Source organism: Leptinotarsa decemlineata, unplaced genomic scaffold (assembly GCF_025532065.1).
Source record: "Leptinotarsa decemlineata unplaced genomic scaffold, Ldec_3_MD MMD2_tig00026336_RagTag_RagTag, whole genome shotgun sequence".
NCBI classification, from domain to species: Eukaryota; Metazoa; Arthropoda; class Insecta; order Coleoptera; family Chrysomelidae; genus Leptinotarsa; species Leptinotarsa decemlineata.
In genome coordinates this window covers 8,622,644-8,646,844 of record NW_027412692.1, presented here as the reverse complement: position 1 = coordinate 8,646,844, position 24,201 = coordinate 8,622,644, and the positions used below count along the sequence as shown (strand labels likewise).

Here is a 24,201-nt window from a genome sequence, read left to right as displayed (position 1 = left end):
CATTTTGTTTATTGATATTTACCAATTATATTTTTCAAGATTCTGGTGGGTTCTGGCAATCTTTCTGTATTCCATGATTTTTGAACATTTCAAGAACACACTAAACCTTTTTTTATTTGATGATGTATTTGAAAAAAATGAAATAAGTTATTCTTGACATCCACGGATATAATAACAAGAATATACATTATGATATCTATAGGCTTCCATAATTATAGCCAATGTAAATGAAAAATGACATAAATAATATGTTCTGTGATTCCATGATTTTTTAGAACCAAATTGTACGCGCAATGAAATTCGATTTTTGCACCTGCTATCAACATATGTACAAAGTTGAGCCAATTTCATTTCTTCATTTCTCCCGTCAAAGAATACAAAGCCCATTGAAGCTAATCTATATACATAGATAGAAGCCCAGAAGTGGCAATTTCGTGTCATGTAAAATTTTTAGTATTTATCCTGGCCACAAGAGGGCGGCGGCAGTACGATGCCAGTATTTAATGTGATTATCAATAGAAATGGGTAGCAGTCGCTGACAAACCAGTCGGCTTTTTAATTTAATTCATTTTGGCGTACATCTCGACTTCCATATCACCCGACCTTCTGGTTGTCAGCGACTGTTATCTACCCAATTCTGTTGATTCTCTCATCAAATGCTGACATACTGCCATCGCCCTCTAGTGGTCAGGGTAAGTACTAAAAATTTTACGTAATGTGAAAATTCCACTTTTGAGCTTCTATCGGCTTTGTTTTCTTTGCTTCCGTCGAGAGTTCATGACATAAAGCGAATCGGTCAAAACACTAGATTGTTTTAAAAATATTGCTATATCTGTATCATAGATGACATCACAGTTGATTAATCAGTACTTTTATAATAACGATGGTGGTTGGTGAACGCAAGCAAGACATAAGTTGAAACACCTATTGGTGTAACTCCCAAGTCAACTTGCCAAGTTTTTATGTCAGTGTTGGTGGTTTGACCAATCAACAGACAACTGCGGAAGCAGACATTAGGTTTGTTCTGGTTCTAACATCCCAAAACGTTTGGTAACTGCGCAAGACATGGTGCGAACAAACAAAAAATCTCAAACAGTCCGGAATAGTCTCGGACACTAGTTTAAACCAGAACGCTTTTGAGGAGACCACTATGCCATCTTTCGTATATATGAAGAGAGGAAGATGTGAAAATACTATTAATCATGTCCATTTTGTTACGTAGCGTATCCCTATAGTCAGCTCAAATGTTATCTACCCTCAATCATCAATTTTTCAAATCAAATAAATAAAAAAACATCCTAGCAAATAGCCCAAACAAATTTCCACATGAATGCGCATGAGCAACGGAAACAGTTCTCAACAGTTCAGCCTCGAGAGCAAGAACGATTCGGGACGGTTCAAAACAGTTTAGGATCATTTCGCAGTCAAAACCAGAACAGAGGATTCATCAGTCTGAAATTATCCTCAATGAACCAGAACGCTCTTTATCAACTGCGCATGATCCTGACGTTCTAGAACCTGAATTTCGCAGAACCAGAACAAACCTATTATTTGGTACTGACGATGCCCAACAGGCTGAAACAGCTGTCTACCGGTGGCTCCTAAATTGAAATCAATATGGGACTGACCTGAATAGTATTTATCTTTTGATTTTCATGGAATTATTTTCTAGCAGCTTGACTGCATTAACCTTTCTCGATTTCATATGATTTTTAGAAACGTGGATTCGTTTCACGATGGCATTCCAGGATAGCTTCTCAAATTTCTACTACCGCAGTTGTCGGTTGATTGGTTAAACCACCAACACTGACATAAAAACTTGGCAAGTTAACTTGGTTGTCACACTAACAGGTGGTTCCACTTATGTCCCGCTTGCGTTCACGCAATTATCTTCATCAGGTACTTTCCTTGGTTTTCACATTTTGTCTTTAATCGAGGACCGCCTGCCTGGTACTGACGATGCGCAACAGGCTGAAACAGCTGTCTACCGGAGGCTCTTAAATTGAAATCAATATGGGAATGATCAGGATAGTACTCATCTATTTATGATTTGAAAGGGTTATATTTTCAGGAGTGATTAATTTTTTGGGAAAGAAAGTTTTTGGCTTTCTACTACTCCATCTGATACAAAAAAAAATCCATTTTTTTGTATCAGATGGAGTAGTAGAAAGCCAAAATCATCTATTTATCTTTTGATTTACGTACATAGTTTCATGAACGCACCGTATAAACTTCGGTAATATTTTCTTGACTCACGGGACTTTCTCCGTTCGGCAGTATACTCGTAAATCATGAAACCCAATTGCTAACACTTGATGACACAACAGATAGTGAATATTGAATTTCTGAAAAAAATTGTGGTTTCAATAGCCTTCCAAGTATCAACCTTAAAATAACCAACTTATGAATATCATTTCCCAATTTGTAACATTCAAAGAAGTTTGATTCAATTCAATAAATCTAACGAACCGAAAATGATTGCTTTGATTGATTTTTCTCGTGGCAATTTAGTGTTTTAAAATTTTGATTTTTTACGATACGACGTAGTACAGTCGTGTCAAATTTTCATGATGGCTGATGCCAATGAATAAATAAGAATTAGATACTTTCTACAACCTGTTTGTATATGTAGGTATTGATATTTTATATTAAAACTTCAAATGAAATTATCATAATTGTAATTGAACATAAACTATTGGAAATGGATTTATATTTCGATCAACAATAAAGTATGATTGATTTTGAAAAAAATAGGTCAACTAACAGCGACTTCATGAAAAAATCGACTGAACTGAATCACACATTTCCCAAAATTGTGAAAACATAGTTTCAGCCTTATGCCGACACCTGTAGGTGGCGCACATGAAAATGTTGAAACAGTTATCATAAATGATCTACGTGACTATCAGTTCAAATTCAGTAGTTATCTATGCAAATGATATTACATTGGCCATTGATGCAGATAGTCCTGAAGACTTACAAAAAAAACTAAATAATTCAGCAGGAGAATTCATGAATTGGTGTGAAAAAAAATTTTTGATAGTGAATGCAGAGAAAACAGTCTGTATGCATTTCCTTTCCAGGTGGAGATCTGTGACTGATATTCAAGTGGTTGTCAAAAATAGCACTATTCATATGTCTGAAGTTACGAAATTTCTTGGAACTCAGATAGTGGAATGAGTTGGGAATATAATATTGATGCCATAAACAAAAAAGTGAACACAGTTTACTATGCTATGTTGCAATTAAAAAATATGTTCAATACCAATCAGCTCATCAATGTATATTATGCTCTAATCTACTGCAACATATCCTATATCATCAACATTTGGGGATGCTCCCAAAAAAGAATTATTCGACTCATTTTGAATCTAAAACCAGATGAATCGTGTCCACCATATTTTCGAAAATATAAAATTTTAATAGTTCCATGTATTTATGTTTTCAAATGTATAATGTTATTTATGCAACATGTTGAGATGTATCAAACAATTTCTCATTGCCATGGTTACCCAACTAGCAACGGAGACCTCATCAGAATTCCTGCACACAGCTCATCATTCTATGAAAAAGCCCCTCATATAGAGGTATAACGTTTTTCAATCATCTTCCCGCAAACCTGAGATAGCAAGGAATAAAAATTTCTTCAAATCAGAATTGAAAGTATATTTGCAAGACAAATGTTACTACAGTACCAAAGAATTTCTTGATGCAAACTGAAAATGCGTTTGCTCATATGTATGAATATAAATGTTATACATGTTTTCATGTATATGTGAACAAATCTATTGAATTATGATATTTTAATATTGTTGATTGTAAATTTGTCTATCATCATGCTGTTTTTTTATTTGTGGCGTATCCCATATCATGCTGTATGTGATCTGTAAGGATTGAATAAAGATTATTATTATTATTATTGATCGAAAGTGAATGGTAATTTGACAAACATTTTGTACAACTTTTAATAACTTAGATATTAATCGAAACTAATTGAAAATGTTTGAACATTATGAAGAGAATTTTACCAAGTCATTAAATAAATGTGTGATGAACTAATTATAGTTCATCACATATTGATGATGTTGATAGATATTCAATATGGACATATTGATGTATTCTGTAGAAGTGGAGATTTTTTTTCGGCATGATTCTTCCAAGTTAGCCAGTGGACATATACATGTTTTCGCAACATTTTCTTACTGTCTTGTATATTATCACACGTTCATTAACAGTGGGTCTCCACTTAAAATAGTGCACGCATAATAAATTTCAATAAATCATCAGTGGATAAGTAAAAGAGGAACGGCGTTATGTCATTATTTTATCAAGAAGTAGTTTACTGTAATTTTTCACAACCCACGCAAACAATATTCATTTGAATACGATGCGACAATATTGTGGCTCAACTTACCGATTGGAAGGTTAAAATGCATGAAATCGATGACACTCCTAGATATTGTTGCACTTTTTAAAAATTTCTTTTTAAATGGGCGGGAGACATTGGCGTAGCGTAATTGTATAAACGGAGATTGACACTTATTCTTTGCAATAGTTTTTGTATGAATTATGATTCACATTCAGAGCATTTATAGTCATCAGTCATATTTGTGACGTAATAATTAGAACACATTTGGCAACAGTGTCGACAAATATTCAAAGTTGCCATTCAATAACCGCAGTTGATTAATAATGATTATAGTATTATAATAAAGCATGATGTTGATGTGGATATACACTATGTGGATACACTGATGTGGATATACACTACCTTGCACTGACGAGTGGCCAAACAGCCCGAAACCGGTCTGCAAGTGTGTTCCAATAATTGAAAATCTATTGCGGCAGTTGTATCGCCAACAGCATATGCAGGAATAACTTCAGTGAAGAATCCTGCACCGACACCTGTCGGATATAATCCAACGCCCTTCGTGGTATTAGCCAGGGGAGTAGTTGTTTTCTGATAGATGTCAGTCCATGAACCTACTGTGTAGGGGGTTGAGACTGGCCTGAACGAATTGTTCTTTTAGATGATTTCATCAAAAGTCTGTCACATTTTCAAAAAAGGAGATAGACAAGATATTTTAAATTATCGGCCTATCTCTATTATCTGCAACTTTGCAAAGCTTTTTGAGATTGTTCTGGAGCGAGTTATATATCGGCATGTAGGTAAGTTGCAATATAAGTATAAACCAACACAGTTTTACGAAAAATCGTTCAACGGTCACCAACCTTCTGACTGTAACCCAACATATTGCTGAATCTATTGACAATAGGGCCCAAACTGATGTTATTTACACATACTTTTCTAAGGCCTTCGACAGGCTTGACCATGGCATTCTACTAAACAAACTAGTAGCCTTTGGATTACCAACTTCCTCAATTGCACTCTTTCAGTCCTATCTACGAGATCGAAAACAGTATGTTCAGCTCAATGGTTTCAAATCTACAGAATATAGGGCTTCTTCCGGTGTTCCACAAGGGTCAAATCTGGGACCCCTGCTCTTCAATATCTTCATTAACGATATTGCAGATGTTATAGATGTATATTTCCTCTTGTATGCTGATGATCTAAAACTATTCTGCCTCGTTGAGAACATAGATGATTGTGTGACCTCTCAGCAAACTTAGAACGGGTTGTAGAATGGTGTTATCGAAATAACTTGTCGCTAAATCCGGATAAATGTAAGGTCATGTCCTACAGTTTAAAAACGAACATTTTGATCTTTGATTATTCAATGGAAAACGTTTTCCTTGTGACACCAGACACGTTTACTGAGCTTGGCGTCACATTTGACACTGCACTATCATTTAATAGGTATATCGATGAAGTTGTAACCTCCTGCTGTCGTTTGTACGGATTAATTGCACGTAACAGTAGTGATTTCAAAGAAACTTCGAACTTAAAAACTCTATTCTATGCTTTCATTAGATGAAAGTTAGAATACGCGTCAGTTGTGTGGAGCCCCTTTTAACAATATCACATAGATACAATAGAAGCAATTCAACGACGAATTTTAAAACTGCCAAGCCTAAAAACTGATGGCATTCATCCTCCAATAGGAAAAACCCACTCTGAATTGCTACAAAAGCATAACTTTTTCAGTCTCGAAAAAAAGGCGTGAATATTATAGTGTTGTACTAACCTATAAAATTATCAAAAGCACAGTTGACTGCCCAACATTACTGGAAATGTTTAATATTTGCATTCCTAGAATCTGTTCCAGACACCCGAGTATTTTCTATATAAAAATATCTCGCACAAATGTTCTGGAGAATTTTCCGATCCATACCATGTGTAAAGTGACAAAATTTGTTAGCGATAATTTAGATATAGTTAGTTGCAAACTTTCAGATATAAAATCTCGCTTCCTAAAATAATTGTTTTGTCACCTATTATAAATATAAAATGTGTAGTCTTTATAGTCACCGGTTTGTGATGTATTTATTTTACTCTGTTATTTCCTGCTCTGTAATTGGGCTATGTCCTGTAGAGTATTGCATTATAAATAAATAACTAAATGAATAAATAAATAAATAAATAAATAAATAAATGTTCACAATGCCAATCGAAAACGGTTAAATGTTTCTTCTCCTTCCTTTCTTTCATCAAACAATGTGCTATTAGAAACACCCACTGTGGATACTCACCCTCTTACTTGAATGTTCTTCTGAAGTAATACATTGAATTGAGATGACATCTATAAAACGTGTGCATTCAAAAATGTTCGTTTATTTGAGTTCAGTTTATAGCTGTGAATTTATATCTTGTTGGGGTTTATCGTCGTGCATACGTGCAGCCATACTCTCTTATAAATAGTCCTCAGTTAATTAAGGCTATCTGCAGCAGGGGTCTATGCATACCATGCACTTGTGCACCAAAAGATTCATATGAACAAGGCTGAAGTAGCATAAAAGAAACTGCACATGTGGAGCACATCTATTCAAATTTATACAAATAGACTCAGCTTCTCAACGAAGCCGAATACTCATTTGCAGTGTTGCCAACTGGATGAACTATAAAGTCGCTACAGATAAATCAAAATTCTGCTACACTGGTTCATATTCTGTTACTCTTGTATATCTGATGCAAATCAGTTCGCGCATTCGCCCTATCCAAATTCAAATACAACAGAACTTAAATTGTGTACTGTTCAGATACATAAAACTGAAAGTGTCAGGAATTAGGATCATGGATCATGCTCACTTTCAACCGCATAGTCAGTAGATGGTACAATTAGATGAACTATCTTCCATTTCCACTGTGATTTGTTCCATATAATTTATAATACGAGAGACTTTTAGTTTCAAAATATTGGAGGTTATATGAATAAAAATATTCTTATCCTTTATCATCATGTAATGGCCTCAGTTACTGAGACTATAACGTATTGACTGCATTTAATTGTCAGCTGTCAGCTTCGAGTGCAGTCCGCTGCCTCTTCTTCTTCCATATTTTTTTCAATATTGATTATTTATAGAAAATTCCGCTACATTATGTTCGAATCCGCAACGCCGCTATCGTCGAGTAAATTCCGCTACGGTAGCTGAATTCCGCTACAGTTGACAACAATGATCATTTGGTGAGTAATCTGGACAGGCTCGTCATATGTGTGCCGTGCTACCAGGTCCTCGTGAATAGCCCACACAAGGTTGACAGATCATGGTACATTTTTTTCAGTCCAGTGATGACCCGATCATCGGTCAATCTGCGACTACCTTCATCAAATAGGTAAACAAAAACTGATGTGTGGCTTGAGAAGTAGGTACTACTAATCGTACCTACGGACTATCTTCTGGAATATCCTTAACGGCCACAATGGCGTACTGAAGATATTCCAGTTGATTGATCGATATTGAGGTTGTTGGCAGTTCCAGGCGCAAGATTCCCACCTCAATATCCACATCAACCTTCCCAAATGAGCGCATCTATAGCTGACAATAACTTAGATTGGAATAGTTCATATCTTCTCCTGTATATTCTACTTTTGTTTGAGAATCAAGTACAGAGCAGATTCTTGAGAATGCGTCTAAGTCGCTGTGTAGCTGCACCACCTAGTCTCTTGATGAGATCAGAAGTTGGACAATCGGAAGCTCGATTCTTGATCTAATGTTACATTGGAAACAGTTGATGTCGTTTAATCGACGTCCATCTCATCTGCAGACTCTGGGATGGATTCTTTGGTTGGTTTGGGATTGATAAAGAATCCCGCGAGTATCTAGCAAAATTGTTACAAGGCTTTCTATAACGAGAGGGCGCCTAGTATCCCAAAGGTATCGTTGGCATCACTGATGAGCTCAAAATCATACTTTTGACATGGAGAATTAAGCCATCGTTAAGATGCCAGGGAATAACAATACCAAGAATGATCCCGTTATTTGCAAATCCAGGAGTGCTACAAGGAAGCAGACCCCCGTAGCTGAATTTGCTTACCGTTCCTTTGTCCAAGCTAACACAGAAACAAAAATCAGAAAGCGATAGTTCACTGGTTAAACTAAGAGCAAAGAAAGACAACCCCGTCCAAGGTCTGAGGGCAATATAGATAATTCTTTGAATAGTTTGCATAAAGTCAAGTACTACATTTTCAAATTGCTAATGCTGGAATGTAGTATGCATGTAGAGACCCTTGACTTGTCCATTTATTTCAAGTCTTAAAACCTTAGCACTGGCGCATTACGTTTATTCAACCATCCTTCCATGACAACCATTCCAGCAATCTTATTACCTGTTCTGATCCTGTCTAACCCTGAGTTTTATGTCTGTCATATTATTTTGGAATTACCTTCAGTAATCCATTAAGATATGTCGAGGGTCTCGTAATGTTGTTCAATCGATGTAGTTGAAATCTCTTTAGTACAGACTAATTTCTTGTGTATGTCCTCTAAATGAACAGTGTCTAGTTTGTTGGCCTATAATTATTTTGAGTCGATCACTTTTCGGTTTTTTCCTATACAGTTATCATGGTTGTTTGGCAGACCCTTCTCTGATGCGTCTTTGTTTATCTTTCAAATTCCTTTTCTGAGATTTCAAAATTAAAATGAAAACCTGCAGAATCAACGTTATTATTACACGATGATCCACCACTCCTTTTGTTCGTTGATTATGGTATAAGCGAATCGTTTACAAGAACTTTTGTTTTCGAAGGGACTATTGTCTTCACATATTTTCCATGTTCAACAACTGCAATTATTATTATTTTTTCTGAAGAGTGACATATTTTATCACGGTTATAAAAATGAACTTTCGCGATACAATTACTCTCATATGCACGTTGAGTTATACGAGAAACATTTGTTTCTATTCGATTTGTACTCTAAACATTCGTTATGAAATTGAATCAGATATCATTCACATGATTGCTACACAATGTTACCTTATCAGCACCATTTTGGATAACTTTTCCGAAACTTCGAAGTAAACCAATATCGGTGATAGTGTTCCATGTAAGTAAAATTTTATATCGTTACTCTTTCATACCTGTGGTGTAGCGTTCCTATAGATGATACTTCAATTTTTAACTTACGCTTAAAGTACAAACTGAATAAAAACAGTTATTTTCGCAGAATTCAGTGTTCATATGGAAGTAGTTGTTTCAAAAGTACTTTTTCTTTCATGTAATCAAATGTTCACACATGTCTGTGTATATTTTGCTCTGTGTAATAGCTCTTCTCCTTCCCTCCGAAGTTTCACGAAGTTAGAAAACCTAAAACTGATCTTTCCTAAAAAAATCCCCTTACAATTTATATTTATCAGTATAACATTACTTTTTTATTGCTGTGTTAACTTCTTCAGCGCTCCGGCGCTCAGGAGGGCAGAGCTCAATTCAATGGAATTATTCTCAAGTAGGTTCGAGACAATCAGCTTTATGTAGTTTTACGTCGACGATCATTATGGGGGTTGAGGTTGATATCATAAGAGAATCAAAAAATAATCTTCCTTAGATTTCACCCATATCATTTTATTCAAGGAAGAATTTCACGATTATGCTGGAAATTTCGTTATGAATGTATGTATGCTAATGTCGTAAATAAATCTGACATCAATTTTAAAGAGTTACAATTTGGCAAATATCTGAGATAGTTTGGTAGTGAAAGGAACAGACTAATAAATATGCCTAGTAATAACTGAAAAATGAATCGGTAGAAAAAAATGTTTGAACACAATATTTTATTTCTATAAATAGAAAGGGGTATATTTTTGGGAGAGAATAATTTTTGGGAAAAAAATGACTTTGGCTTTCTAATTGTCCATCTTGATACAAAAAAATTTGAAAATCTGCCAAAGAAAGGAAGGAAGCAATCAATTTAAAAAAAGTCCATACAAAGATGTGTGGATCATGCAAAGAAGTAACTTTAAGACACAACCTGGAAGAAAAAACCCTCCCGAAACAGTTATATTTTCATTTAAACATTGAATTAAACAAAAAAAAAATACTTTTGAAGCAAATACTTTTATACGAGAGGGCTTTTCTTCCAGTTTGTGTCTGAAAGTTAGTCCTTTGCACTATGTATACAGTGCATTCTTTTAATGCCCTCCCCCCATTTATTTTGTTAACGGGTCAACTCAAAAAACTGAAATTTGGGATACACAAATTAATGCATGAATACTTTATTTTGAAGTAAAATTGACAGATGAAACTTTCAAGATGGCGACTGAGCGCCATCTAGAAAAAAAATTGAATAGAAAGGAGTGTCTTGTAATACATCTTTTTGAATCTCCTAACAAATGCTTCACAATCATAGAATATAATGTCAATATATTCAACTACTACAAAATGGCGGAACTTTAAATAATTCCCTGAATACATTGACATTTAACTACATAATATGAGGTAATAAGCTTGAGGTTGGTTCAGAAGATGCTAGAAATGGTTGTCTCGAACGAACTTCTTGACATATGAACGCCGAACATTTTCGAACACAGTAACGTCAATATCTCTATAAATATTTATTATTCTCTGCCGTATATCCAATACTGAAGCAGTTTCGTACAGCTTTTGCTTCAAATTGCCCCATAAAAAAGTCTAAAGGTGTCAAATCTGGCGAGAGGGCTAGCCATTCTGTAGGACCTCGACGGCCAATCCAACGACCGAGAAAAGTAGTATCCAAACAGTTTCTTACTTGTCTGGAGTGATATGGTGGTGCTCCATCTTGTTGGAATACAATATCCATATCGAATTCATTAGGATTCGCTTCGACGATTTCACTGAAGAGAGAGTCAACAGTAGTTTCCAGCATATTCGAATACAGTTCCCCTGTTGAATTTCGATCAATAAATAGAGGTCCTACAATATGGTTTCCCAATATTCTTGCCCAAACGCCAAACGTTAATTTTTTCTGGATGTTGGGTATGTATTTCCCGGAAAACGTGAGGGTTGGTGTCACTCCAATAATGGCAATTTTGTGTGTGATTATTGCCGTTTGTATATTCGTCACTAAAACAAATATTGTGGAGATAGGTAGGATGCCTTGCATGGTTTCCGTCATGATTTCGCAGAATTCTGTTCTTTGATCAGGGTCATCTTCAGTTAATTGGTGTACCATTTTAATGATACCTACTCCTCTTCAAAAGGCTACCATACAGTAGAAGGAGACACCTCACCAATTATTTGCACTTACTGTTTTTCTGGAATGGACGGATGACCTGGGGTTTTTTTGTTATGTACACTACCGGTAGTTGTGAATTTGGATACAAGTTCCCTCAAATATTTTCTACAGATAGGACGATTCGGAGAACGTTCATTGAAAATCCTTTCGGTCTCGTGAAAGTTACTCGTCGAACCGTAAATAAAAATCGCTTAAATTTTTTCTTCCAATGGATGAGAATTGACCATTTCAGAGATTGTTGACGTGGTACCTTTCTACTAGTAAAACCGAAAACTAAATGAGAATATTCTAACTGAACAATGATGTTCATTGTCGTACTGACATTTTTTGACGTGTTCATGAACAAAAAATAACTCAACAAACCCTATCGGGTTGTTGGAGTTACCATATGGCAGATGAAAAGGAATATTTCTGAAAATATCGATATCAATGTAGGAAATAGGAAATTTTTTAATGTTCCCCCATTTTGTAGTAGGTGAAGATATTTACTTCATATTTTAGGGTAGTGAAGTATTCGTCAGGAGCTTCAAAATGATGTGTCACAAGATCCCCCTTTCTATTTCAATTTTTTTTGTATGGAGATGGAGAAGTGGCAAGCCAAAACCTTCTTTTTCGCAAATAAATCTCTCCTAAAAATATAACCCTTTCAATTATAACAAGATTCCTATGGCTGGGATATAATCAAATGATCGAATAAATGTCACTGTTATTCAGATGTGGTGCTGAAAGGCCGATAAGGCAAGTGTCTACGGCGAAACATCGGATGTCTACCAGTGAGGACGACAGTGTTTCACGTAAGTAAAATTTTACCTTTTTCATTTACTTTATTGTGTAGCAATCCTATGAATGATATCTGATTCAATTCCATGACGAATGTTTGGAATACAAACTGAGAAAAGTGTTTTTCGTATAATCCACTGTTCATATAAAAGTATGTTTCGACAATATTTTTTTTCGTGTAATTCAATGTTTATATAAAAGTAACTGTTTTGAGGGGGCTTCTTTTCCAGTTTGTGTCTGATAGTTACTTCTTTCCATGATCTATACCTCTTTGTATGAGTTACCTTTCTTGAAATTGATTACTTCCTTCTTTTCTATGGAAGAAACTCAAAATTTTCATTCTTATGTTCTTGAACAAAGGAAATAACGTAAAAATTGAACCAAACCTATCAAATTATTACATTATACGATGAAAGCTTGTTTTCAGGTAAAATAATAGCTGTCCTAGATATGTGCTGTAACAGACATTAACATTCAAATCTAAATTATCTGTCACACTCTCATCAAATACATCATATACTTTCCAAATAAAGATCTACCGCATTAATCCATATTCAATCAATCCTCAGAACTATAGCGAAATAAATTTCATGCTGTCCCTGCACTTAACGAATCCACGAAGAGTAATTTAGCAAAGTCACGGTTAGCCCCCTTACTGCAGAAGTGCAAAAATATCGAGTATTAAATCTCCTACCTAAATCTAACACCTCATCATTCTATTTGATCCAATTTTCAAGTAGCTAACCGTTCGAGCAAGGACAAAGATATATATATTGTAGAAAATGGAGTGTGAGGTTCTTTACTTCGTAATCCGTCGAACAAAATCATAATCGCATTGTATTTTTTCGATGACATCGATTGCTCGATGAAGTGTTTGTACATTGATTTCTTATTGATTTTGATTTACTTGCAAGTCGACGACAATCGGTAATCGTTATCGGTGTGCATGGGAACACCTCCATGCACGGTATTTTGAATTTTGAGAATTTTGATAATAGTCAGTGAGAAGAGGATGACTGCTCCCTTATATAAGCTCCACTCCTTCACCATTGTGTTCATCGTGGTTTTGTTTTTAATTCTGCAACAACATGATTTGCCTTCGACTCAGTGATATGTGTGTGCTATTTCGGAAAAATTGTGTTCAATCGCTTGCCTGTCGGTTCTGAGGGACGAAACGAGAAGTCCTTTGCATAATTTTTCAATTAACATTGCGGAAGTATTGACGGACCGAAACGTCCGATACGTGAGCTGATTTTTTAGGATATAGTTTCGGTAAGTACATCAGCCTTTTCTATACCTATATACAAATGAAGTGGTACATTTTATTGGTTATTGTGAATTCTGTATGCGAATTGAAATGCTAAGAGACCTATGCTACCGAATAATGTTACTGGAGCTATTATTGCAAATTTTAATAATGTCAACGAAAGCGATGAAACGGTGAAGTTGTGTTTTTAATAATATTCTGATTAAAAAGCGAATACAATTTTCAATATTTTTTTTTGAAATGAGCATTTTATGTTTGAAATGTGAAAACATTACTTATTACTTCATTATTTCCTATGAACAGTTTCTGTTTAGATTTTTGAATGATGAATAGGATCCAGTCAACTTTCTGAGTAATTTTAAGTCAGTGATCTAAAGTTCGTCTATTCTAGCAATTTTAATGGTTAATGACTGAATAAATGACACGTTTTGAGATAAGTTAGTTCTTATGTATTATGATCTCAAACAATCTGAAATAATGAAGTTTTTAAAAAATTGATAGAGGTGTAGGAGCGACTGATAAGCGATCGTCATTGCAATCATATAAGTCTTTTCTTTTTGGTGATACCAGCAAAATGCCCAAAATTTATTTCCCAGTATTCCGCCAATTAAAACAATTGGACTGGTTGAGTGTCTTTTAGACAAAAACCTCGTGAATCCACTGATAAAACAGGAAATTTTAGATTTATTTACTATTTGTCTATGTCAAAATTATTTCCAGTTCGACGAAAAATTTTATTCATGCAGTGAAGGACTAATGATGGGAAATCCTTTGAGTCCCTTGTGAAATTTTCATGGATAACATAGAGTATGAAATCCATAATAATCAGTTGAACAAAAGTTTCTTGTACTGGTACAGATACGTAGATGATATGTCAGTCTGTTTTACTGGTACAGATAGGCAATTAGGCAAGTTCATTGGATATGTCAATTCCATCCACCCGTCAATAAAATTAACCACTGAGAGAGAGGTAAATAATTCAGTAAATTACCTTGACTTAACGTCACGAAAAATAACAACAAACATGAATTTGCAATTTTCCACAAACCTTCTTACACGGACATTATCTTAAATAATTCCTCCACACACCCTTACCAGCATATAGTTGCTACATTCAATAGTATGCTTCACAGACTGTTGAATATTCCACTGTCTGAGAGTGATTTCCAGAAAGAGCTGAGTTTGATCAAACAAATCGCGATCAACAACGGTTATAAGGTAGATATTGTAAACTCCATTCGTTCCAAAAAACTACAAAAGAAAGCAATGGACCAGGTCTACCCAAATTCAAGATGCATAACGTCAGTTATAGGACATTGTCATATTTGGGTGAACTAACCAATAATATTGCCCGTTTTTTGAAGAAAAAATGCGTAAACGTAGCTTACAGAACGAATACCAGTCTAAGTAATTTTTTTAAAAACAATAAAGACAAAAGTTTGGTGTCGGATAGATCAGGAGTATAAATGCTGACTTGTGGTTCTTGCACAAAACTGTATACTGGCCAAATAGGTAGAACATTTTCACGAAGAATTAAAGAGGCTAGAAGTAGTTTTTTAAATAGAAAGACCAATTCCACAATTGCAAACCACCTTTTATCAGAAGGACACGAGTTTAATCATGAATACGACGTGTTACATTCAGAAGAGAAGAGTTTGAAACTCAATTTTCTAGAATATTTAACTTATAATATATAATATATAATAATATATAAATAAATATATAATTTACTGAATGAACAATTAGAATTAAATAACTCCCCGTTATTGAATATTTTTTCGAATGTGGAAAATGGAACATAAGCTCAGGTAATTTGATTCACTTAGGTAAAAATCAGGTTAAATAAAAAAGTTTTCTTTTTTGAGGGTTATAAAAATTCTCTTTTCAGACCAGAATTGTCGAATTTTGTTTTTTGGCTCTACCGCCTCCATTTCGAATGATGCGAATAAAGACAGATGGACTTTCTATACTGTTCCATATTTGTTATTATTTGATATAAACCAATTTGCGATGCGACGTTTCGTTCATTAGATTCCATCATCAAATTAATTTTTTTAAATATGGACTGGTATTGATATTCTTGGTCTGAAAATAGATTATTCTAGTTACCCAGAATAGGAAAATTATTTTGTCCAACCCAACCGACCTTGTTGTTATTACTGTTTCCAAGACAGCATTAGTGGGATCAGCTTAAAAAACGGCCTGTATAAAGGGGAACTTCAACCAACTCAGTACGAAATCAACATACGTGTATTTTGTGAATTAGTGTGGATACCCACCTCAAAGAATGAAATAAAAATACCGGGAAAAACCAAACGATGTCACGGAATTCAACACATCATTCATCCAATATCATGATGTGCATTATGAATAAGAGATACTATTCAAATCCTGTTGTGAAGTAAAGGGTTAACCCAATAGTTCTCCAGCAACTTATTCGACTTGGGATTCTCTTGAGAAACCCATTTGAAAAAGAAAATATTATTTTCGATCAATAGATTCTCCCATTAAAATTTCTTTCTAGTTTAGTCAGAAGACAGGGTTGAAATATGTTACTATTATTATATACTCATCAATCTTCATAGCGGTAACTATTCGATATAGAGTACCCGTACTGAAAAAAACTACTCGTATGTCTTCTCGAACTGATTACTTTTTCTTTCCCAACTGATCGTACTATATGAAATCATGAAAATCAACTCTAGACTTCTTCGAATCAATATTTTACGGCATAGACTATCCAGGAGTGGCATATATGGAAGTAGCCACTGATAGCTTTATTGAATCTTCTTCAATGAAATATTTTCAACTCTTATCAGTGATCATTCACGAACGGATGTGATTATATTATATTGTTAGAATACCAAGCGTCATGAAACCACATTATTTTTATCAGTTGTATACGAACATTCAACAATAATAAAATTGTTTGTCTAGTAATACCTGTAAATAAATCTTTAATTCTTTCAGTCGTCCTCCAAGAATAATAAGAACTATATTTTAAGTATAACATGTGAAATCATTCAGTCCATTTTTCCAATCCTTCTCATTTTAATTCTCAGTTTCCATGCCCCAATTTTTCTCTCATCTTTCAGCTGATTCTAAAAAAATAGTGTTCACAAGTTGAAATTCGTATTCAACAAAGATGAAGTCCTTAAAAGTACAAGCGATAGCTAATTGAATTCTTACTCACATGTAGAAAAATGAGTTTCTATTATTTTGCTACACACAAAAAAGTGCAATTGTTCTGGATACCCTGATCAATCACCTCATAATAATGGATTCTACACAATTGCATATTCAGATGACATAGTTATCATGCAGACCGGAAAATTTGGGAACACACTGTGCGGTAGAGCGCAGGATGGGCTCAAATTAATAGTAACATGGTGTAAGGAACGATCCCAAGAAGACTGAGATGGTCCTTGTCACCAGGAAAACAAGTTTATCGGGCTTAACACCTCCCGAAATCTTTAAAAAGAAACTAAATTTCTCTGAAGAGGTGAAATACCTTGGTACCTACTATCCTCGACAGGAAGCTAACATGGAACTCCCACCTACAGAGTAGAGGAAAAAGAGCATATGTGGCTTATGAGCAATGTCGGAGGACAGTGGGACGCGCATGGGGTCTTTCACCCCGTGTGGTCACCGGGATCTACACTGCAATAATACGACCTACGTTGACTTACGGAGCCATTGCATGGGGACCGAAAATTCTACAAGCAATGGCCATCCAAAAATTAACATCACAGGAGCCATGAGAACAACACCAACCACGGTAATAAAATTAATTACTGGTCTAACCCCTCTGGAATTGTAGGTTGCGTTAGTGGCCGTGTTACAATTGCGCATTGCTGGTGTGAACCTCGAAGTAGGAATGGGTCAATTGAGGTTGGCGAGATGCGCTTATTGCGCAACCTCTGCTGCAGGCAACAAGTGATGCAATTGAATCCAGGTTTGTTTTTAATAAACCCTACGCAATACAAATAAAAGAGAACACAGAGTCAGATGTTAGAAATGCAATACGCATATATACAGACGGCTCAAAAACCAAAGAAGGCTCAGAATGCGGAGTGTATACTCCAAATCACTAAGCCTAAGAATCAAGTGGGGAATGGGAAAAAATACCAGCGTGGTTCAAACAGAACTGGTTGGTATCTCAATCGCCACTAAAAAAATAACCAGGAAAAACTTTCTGGCAAAAACATAACAATCTGCACTGATGGCAGACAAGCCCTATTAGCTATTAGCTTTGAACAAACAACGTGTAACCCCAAGACTGGAGTGCCACCAAGATTTAGCCAAGGCCTCGGTAGATAATAACATTATCCTGAGGTGGGTTGAAGGGCACGACAGGAGTAAAGGTATTGGCATTGCCGACTCTTTAGCCAAGGAAGCGGCTGGACTAAGAATTTTAGGACCCAGTGGCACCTACGGCCTGATGACTTCGACAATTGCGGAACTAGCCAAACGCCACACCCATGCTCAATCCCTATAGAGATGGGATGAAATCGAAGAATGCAATCTTGCCAGGGTCACCCTGGGCGACCCTGGGAAGCTGGCGCCGAAGAAATATCTGGCGATGACCAGGAGAAATCTACGCCTTATAGTAGGATTTCTGACTGGCCACTGTCAACTACGGAAACGCCTCCATAATATGGGGCTAGTGGACGCACCTCTATGCAGGATGTGTGAACAGGAAGATTAGACTGTCAGGCATGTCCTGTGCGAGTGCCCGGAGTTATCGTCAATAAGAGAGTGTGTGTTCGGCGAGCCTTGGCCTACACCTGCCGATATAAAGGAGATGACCTAGGAAGACAACTCATCGGGAGGATGTACAATGGGTCACATGTTGCCTAAGTGCTTACACTTACCCTTCCTACTCTACAGATACAGATACGGGGCAATTGTTTTTAACAAAATAAAATGAAGAAAAAAAGAGACAGTTAGTTTTTCGTTAATACCTCAGAAAATATCAATATTCAGGAAATAAAAATGAAAGACTCTGGAGAAGGAGGAAATTCACAATGAAAATGTCCCAGCTTCAGGTTTTGCCGTGATCTTTTTTGGTTATAATCTCCAAACAATTCAACTGCAACTGCGGCAGTCATCTTCAGTGCCGTGTCGAAGTACTCTTCCTGGCGTGTCAACTGTTGACACCACCAACAAAGACATTATATATACGAATTCATTCCTTTCAAAATAAGAAAACACGAGAGTGGTTGAAAATACAGGCATCTCTGATATAGATTTCGACTTTTTGAATTTCTCTCCAGTAAGATGATTATGTCATAAAGAAGAAAATCAGTATTTAGAATAATTATTTGATACATTCACAAACCCAACTGAAAAATAGAACTTTACACTTTCCGAAAGTAGTACTTTAGGAAGTACTTCAGGATGCTGCATTGTAGATAGTCCCACCCCTTTTCACTTTTTAACCATGAATATTACTGGAGTTTTTTCCCAACACCAAATCGTTATTTTCAACACCTCGACACATGTTTCGATCACCAAGTGATCATCTTCAAAGAGGAAGATTTAATCTTCACTTGGTGATCGAAACACGTGTCGAGGTATTAAAAATAAGGATTTGGTGTTGGGAAAAAACTCCAGTAATATTCATTACTACACCAAAGGTTCCAAACAGTGCATCATAAGTAACTTCTAAACCAGACAATATATCAGAATATGATCGGACAAAATTCACATAAAAATATATAATTTTTATTACTTTCTGAAAAAGGAGAAAATAGTGTTTCCCTACTCGTCACCAAGAGGGCGCCGCCAACTATTTATTGGAATGGAAAGGAGGTCTTGTAATAACCAGTTTGATAGATATTTCAATTTTCTATTCAAACATGTTTCATTTTTGGAAATCTGATGAGCCGTTCCTGAATAATTAGCAGTTTCATATTGGTTTTGAGAAACTGCCAACAAACGATAAATATCATTATTTCAAGAAAATATGTACTGAAAACTCACTCCAGTTTATTAATATTGAAAATGTTCACCGTAGACTTCCTGACAATAATGAAGTTATTTTACAAATGCATTTCTTATGTCAAGAAATGTTTCTGGAGTAACTTCGTTAGAACAAACTTTTATATCATCCATATTCTCTGAAATAGACATGAATCGCTACAAAAATCAAAGGGCCTTATATCCGGTGAACTAGAGATCCATTCTCAAAGATCACATTTACCTATGGACCTGTTTGGATAATTTTCATCTAGCAAATTTCTAACTAGCCTGTCGTAATGAGGATATACCTCAATGCAACCAAAGCTAATACCGCGTAAAAAGTGGAAATCAAACCATTTGTAAGACTCTTCGCAGGTAACTTCCTATATGAGAAAAGATGAAATGGCTGTTATGATTCCGTATTAATAACTCGTATCACCAGCGTGTAGCTGGAATTGTAGGTAGCTAGAACGTGAAGTTCATATGTTGACTCTCCATTGTGGTGCGTAATGATTCCAGACTTTTGGAAGTAAATAGGCGGACATGGTAAACTTTGAAATATTACTCACAAATGGATATAAAGATGTTATACTCCACACATAAAGGCATCAATAGATCTTTCAAACGAGTAAAAAGTTTGATGATGTCTCAAACACACTTTGTTTTATTTAATACTAGCTTTTACTCGTGGCTTCGCTCGCATTTATGCCATTAAATAAGTGTCAGTACAATAGAAATGAATATATGAATATGAATATGAGAGCTATATTTTAATGCTTGACTGGGATTATCAATTTTTTTAAATTATTACAAACAAGGAAGTTTCGAAAATTTTAAATATGCTTCATTGGTTAGGTAAGGTCCAAAGTGAGTGGGTCTATTCGACCCTCCACCGCAACCCGCAAGGGTTAATTGTGGCTCACACCTACTCTCACTCGGCCAAACAAACCCAGCTTCTTAATGAAGCCGATTAGTTTGTATGGTGAGTGGTCTTTCAGGTCAGATGGTAGGAGTACGGCTCTGCCGAGCTCCAAAGACCTGATTCGGTCCCCTGCGGGGCAGGCACAAAGTATATGCTCTGTTAATGAGGTAGTTGGATAGTCAAGTTGCAAGATTCCCACCTTGATACCCACGACAACCTTCCCATATGAGGGTTTTTGCACGTCAGCTACACCTGACGATGCCTTAGATTCAGCCGTGCAGGGCTTTTTCGCCTCTGGTTTTGGTGATACCTCACTTGAGCGCAAACGTTTGCTAACCTGCTCATGGGGGGTTAGTTCCACGACCTGAGACAGATTCTGCGTACGCCGCAACTCTCACTCCTGAACTAAATTTACAGGGAGGTCCGTTGGAGTCGTAAACTCGACATACATCTCCTCTGTAGACTCTCTCCTGAACTGAATTCATAGTGAGGTCCGTTGGAGTCGTAAACTCGACATCCATCTCCTCTGTAGATTCGCTCCTGAACTAAATTTACTGGTAGGTTTGTTGGAGTCGTAAACTCGACATCCATCTCCTCTGTAGACTCGCTCCTGGATTGAATTTTGCAGGAAGATCAGTTGGAGTCGTAAGCTCCATCCCCTCTGTAGATTAACTCCTGAACTAAATTCACAGGGAGGTCCGTTGGAGTCGTAAACTCGACATTCATCTCCTCTGTAGACTCGCTCCTGACCTAAATTTACAGGGAGGCAGGGAGGTCCGTTGGAGTCGTAAACTCGACATCCATTTCCTCTGGAGACTCGCTCCCAAATTAAATTTACAGAGAGGTCAGTTGGAGTCGTAAACTCGACATCCATCTCCTCTGTAGACTCGCTCCTGGATTAAATTTTACAGGAAAATCAGTTGGAGTCGTAAGCTCCATCTCCTCTGTAGATTAACTACTGAACTAAATTCACAGGAAGGTCTGTTGGAGTCGTAAACTCGACATCCATCTCCTCTGTAGATTCGCTCCTGAACTAAATTTACTGGGAGGTTTGTTGGAGTCGTAAAGTCGACATCCATCTCCTCTGTAGACTGGCTCCTGGATTAAATTTTACAGGAAAATCAGTTGGAGTCGTAAGCTCCATCCCCTCTGTAGATTAACTCCTGAACTAAATTCACAGGGAGGTCCGTTGGAGTCGTAAACTCGACATTCATCTCCTCTGTAGACTCGCTCCTGACCTAAATTTACAGGGAGGCAGGGAGGTCCGTTGGAGTCATAAAATCGACATCCATTTCCTCTGGAGACTCGCTCCTGGATTAAATTTTACAGGAAGATCAGTTGGAGTCGTAAGCTCCATCCCCTCTGTAGATTACCTCCTGAACTAAATTCACAGGGAGGTCCGTTGGAGTCGTAAACTCGACATCCATCTCCTCTGTAGATTCGCTCCTGAACTAAATTTACTGGGAGGTTTGTTGGAGTCGTAAACTCAACATCCATCTCCTCTGTAGACTCGCTCCTGGATTAAATTTTGCAGGAAGATCAGTTGGAGTCGTAAGCTCCATCCTCTCTGTAGATTAACTCCTGAACTAAATTCACAGGGAAGTCCGTTGGAGTCGTAAACTCGACATTCATCTCCTCTGTAGACTCGCTCCTGACCTAAATTTACAGGGAGGCAGGGAGGTCCATTGGAGTCGTAAACTCGACATCCATTTCCTCTGGAGACTCGCTCCTGGATTAAATTTCACAGGAAGATCAGTTGGAGTCGTAAGCTCCATCTCCTCTGTAGATTAACTCCTGAACTAAATTCACAGGAAGGTCCGTTGGAGTCGTAAACTCGACATCCATCTCCTCTGTAGATTCGCTCCTGAACTAAATTCACTGGGAGGTTTGTTGGAGTCGTAAACTCGACATCCATCTCCTCTGTAGACTCGCTCCTGGATTAAATTTTGCAGGAAGATCAGTTGGAGTCGTAAGCTCCATCCCCTCTATAGATTAACTCCTGAACTAAATTCACAGGAAGGTCCGTTGGAGTCGTAAACTCGACATTCATCTCCTCTGTAGACTCGCTCCTGACCTAAATTTACAGGGAGGCAGGGAGGTCCGTTGGAGTCGTAAACTCGACATCCATTTCCTCTGGAGACTCGCTCCCAAATTAAATTTACAGAGAGGTCAGTTGGAGTCGTAAACTCGACATCCATCTCCTCTGTAGACTCGCTCCTGGATTAAATTTTACAGGAAAATTAGTTGGAGTCGTAAGCTCCATCCCCTCTGTAGATTAACTCCTGAACTAAATTCACAGGGAGGTCCGTTGGAGTCGTAAACTCGACATTCATCTCCTCTGTAGACTCGCTCCTGACCTAAATTTACAGGGAGGCAGGGAGGTCTGTTGGAGTCGTAAACTCGACATCCATTTCCTCTGGAGACTCGCTCCTGGATTAAATTTTACAGGAAGATCAGTTGGAGTCGTAAGCTCGACATCCATCTCCTCTGTAGATTCGCTACTGATCTAAATTTACAGGGAGGTCAGTTGGAGTCGTAAGCTCGACATCCATCTCCTCTATAGACTCAGCGTCAGAAAAAATTTTTAAGTTTATTCTGCCCATAAAAGTCCCACGAGTAGCTAGGGAAAGAATGTCAATCACGGCAGAGCCCCGCATTACCGTGACAAGGCGATGCTACGACGAGAGGGCGCCCGTTATCTCGAAGGTTCCGTAGAGACAGTTGATAGGCTCAGTGTCATTAATCCCCTCGGGACCGATACACACACCTTACGATTAAACTATCGTTGGGATGCCATTCAGTTAGAGAATAACAGAACCACAAGTGATTCTGTCATTCCCGTATCCAGCGGGGCTACGTGGAAGCAGGCACCCTATGGCCAGTTTGCTCAACCCCCACATCTCAAGCTAATACACTCACCAAAAACAACATGCACAGTGGTTCAGGCAGTGAAAGATGAACAAGTGTAGCGAACCCGCCATGCTTCATTGAATTGCAACAACAAATGTTGAATTATATTTCACTATAACAAAACTAAATAATTTTCAATTCTTAAAATTTTAAAAGATAGCCTAACCTAACCTAAAAATAAAAATGACATAAGAAAATAAAAATAAATATAGCTGAAATTATAGTCAATTGGATTGGATTAGATATTGTTGTGACTGAATAATACAGTGCGACTTTATTACGATACTAAGGGTTGGAACTTCATTACTAGAAAGCTAGATGACGTTAAAGTAGCTAGATTTTGAGATTTTTTTGACAGATTTTTTTAAATCTTATATAAAAAATATTTTTCTTTAATAAAAAGTATCCTTTGTTACTTGTAATACTTCCAAGAGCATGTGTACAAAATTTCATGATCATCAGTTGAGTAGTTTTCGCGTGAAACCGTAACAAACAAACTTACATTTGCATTCATAATATTAGTAGGGATAGGGATTTAAAGATGAATCTGTTTCTGTTTAAAATCTGTTTTTCCGTTAATCAGTTGTCGCCCCCATACGAACAACAACTCTCAGAAGTTGAGAAACTTGTGCGAACTAAGGACTAACGAGGTCTTCCCTTTCAACGTGTGATTCCTAACACGGTTGCAGAATCATCCCAGCTTCAACCAGATAAATTCTCTCGAGAAAAATATCTGGTCGAGGCGGTAATC

The 24,201-nt window shown here is 36.8% G+C and overlaps 1 protein-coding gene across 3 annotated transcripts in view; it reads left to right on the top strand.

Moving 5' to 3' along the window:
- The first annotated feature begins 13,137 nt into the window (after positions 1-13,137).
- The window catches only part of Ork1 (Open rectifier K[+] channel 1), a 75,721-nt gene continuing 64,657 nt past the window's right edge, over positions 13,138-24,201 (top strand). For 2 of the 3 annotated variants that reach the window (XM_074183210.1, XM_074183209.1), the window contains exon 1: positions 13,138-13,659. The gene's annotated coding sequence lies outside the window, so the exon portion shown is untranslated. The remainder of the gene's footprint in view (positions 13,660-24,201) is intronic. The other variant, XM_074183208.1, reaches the window with a different exon arrangement.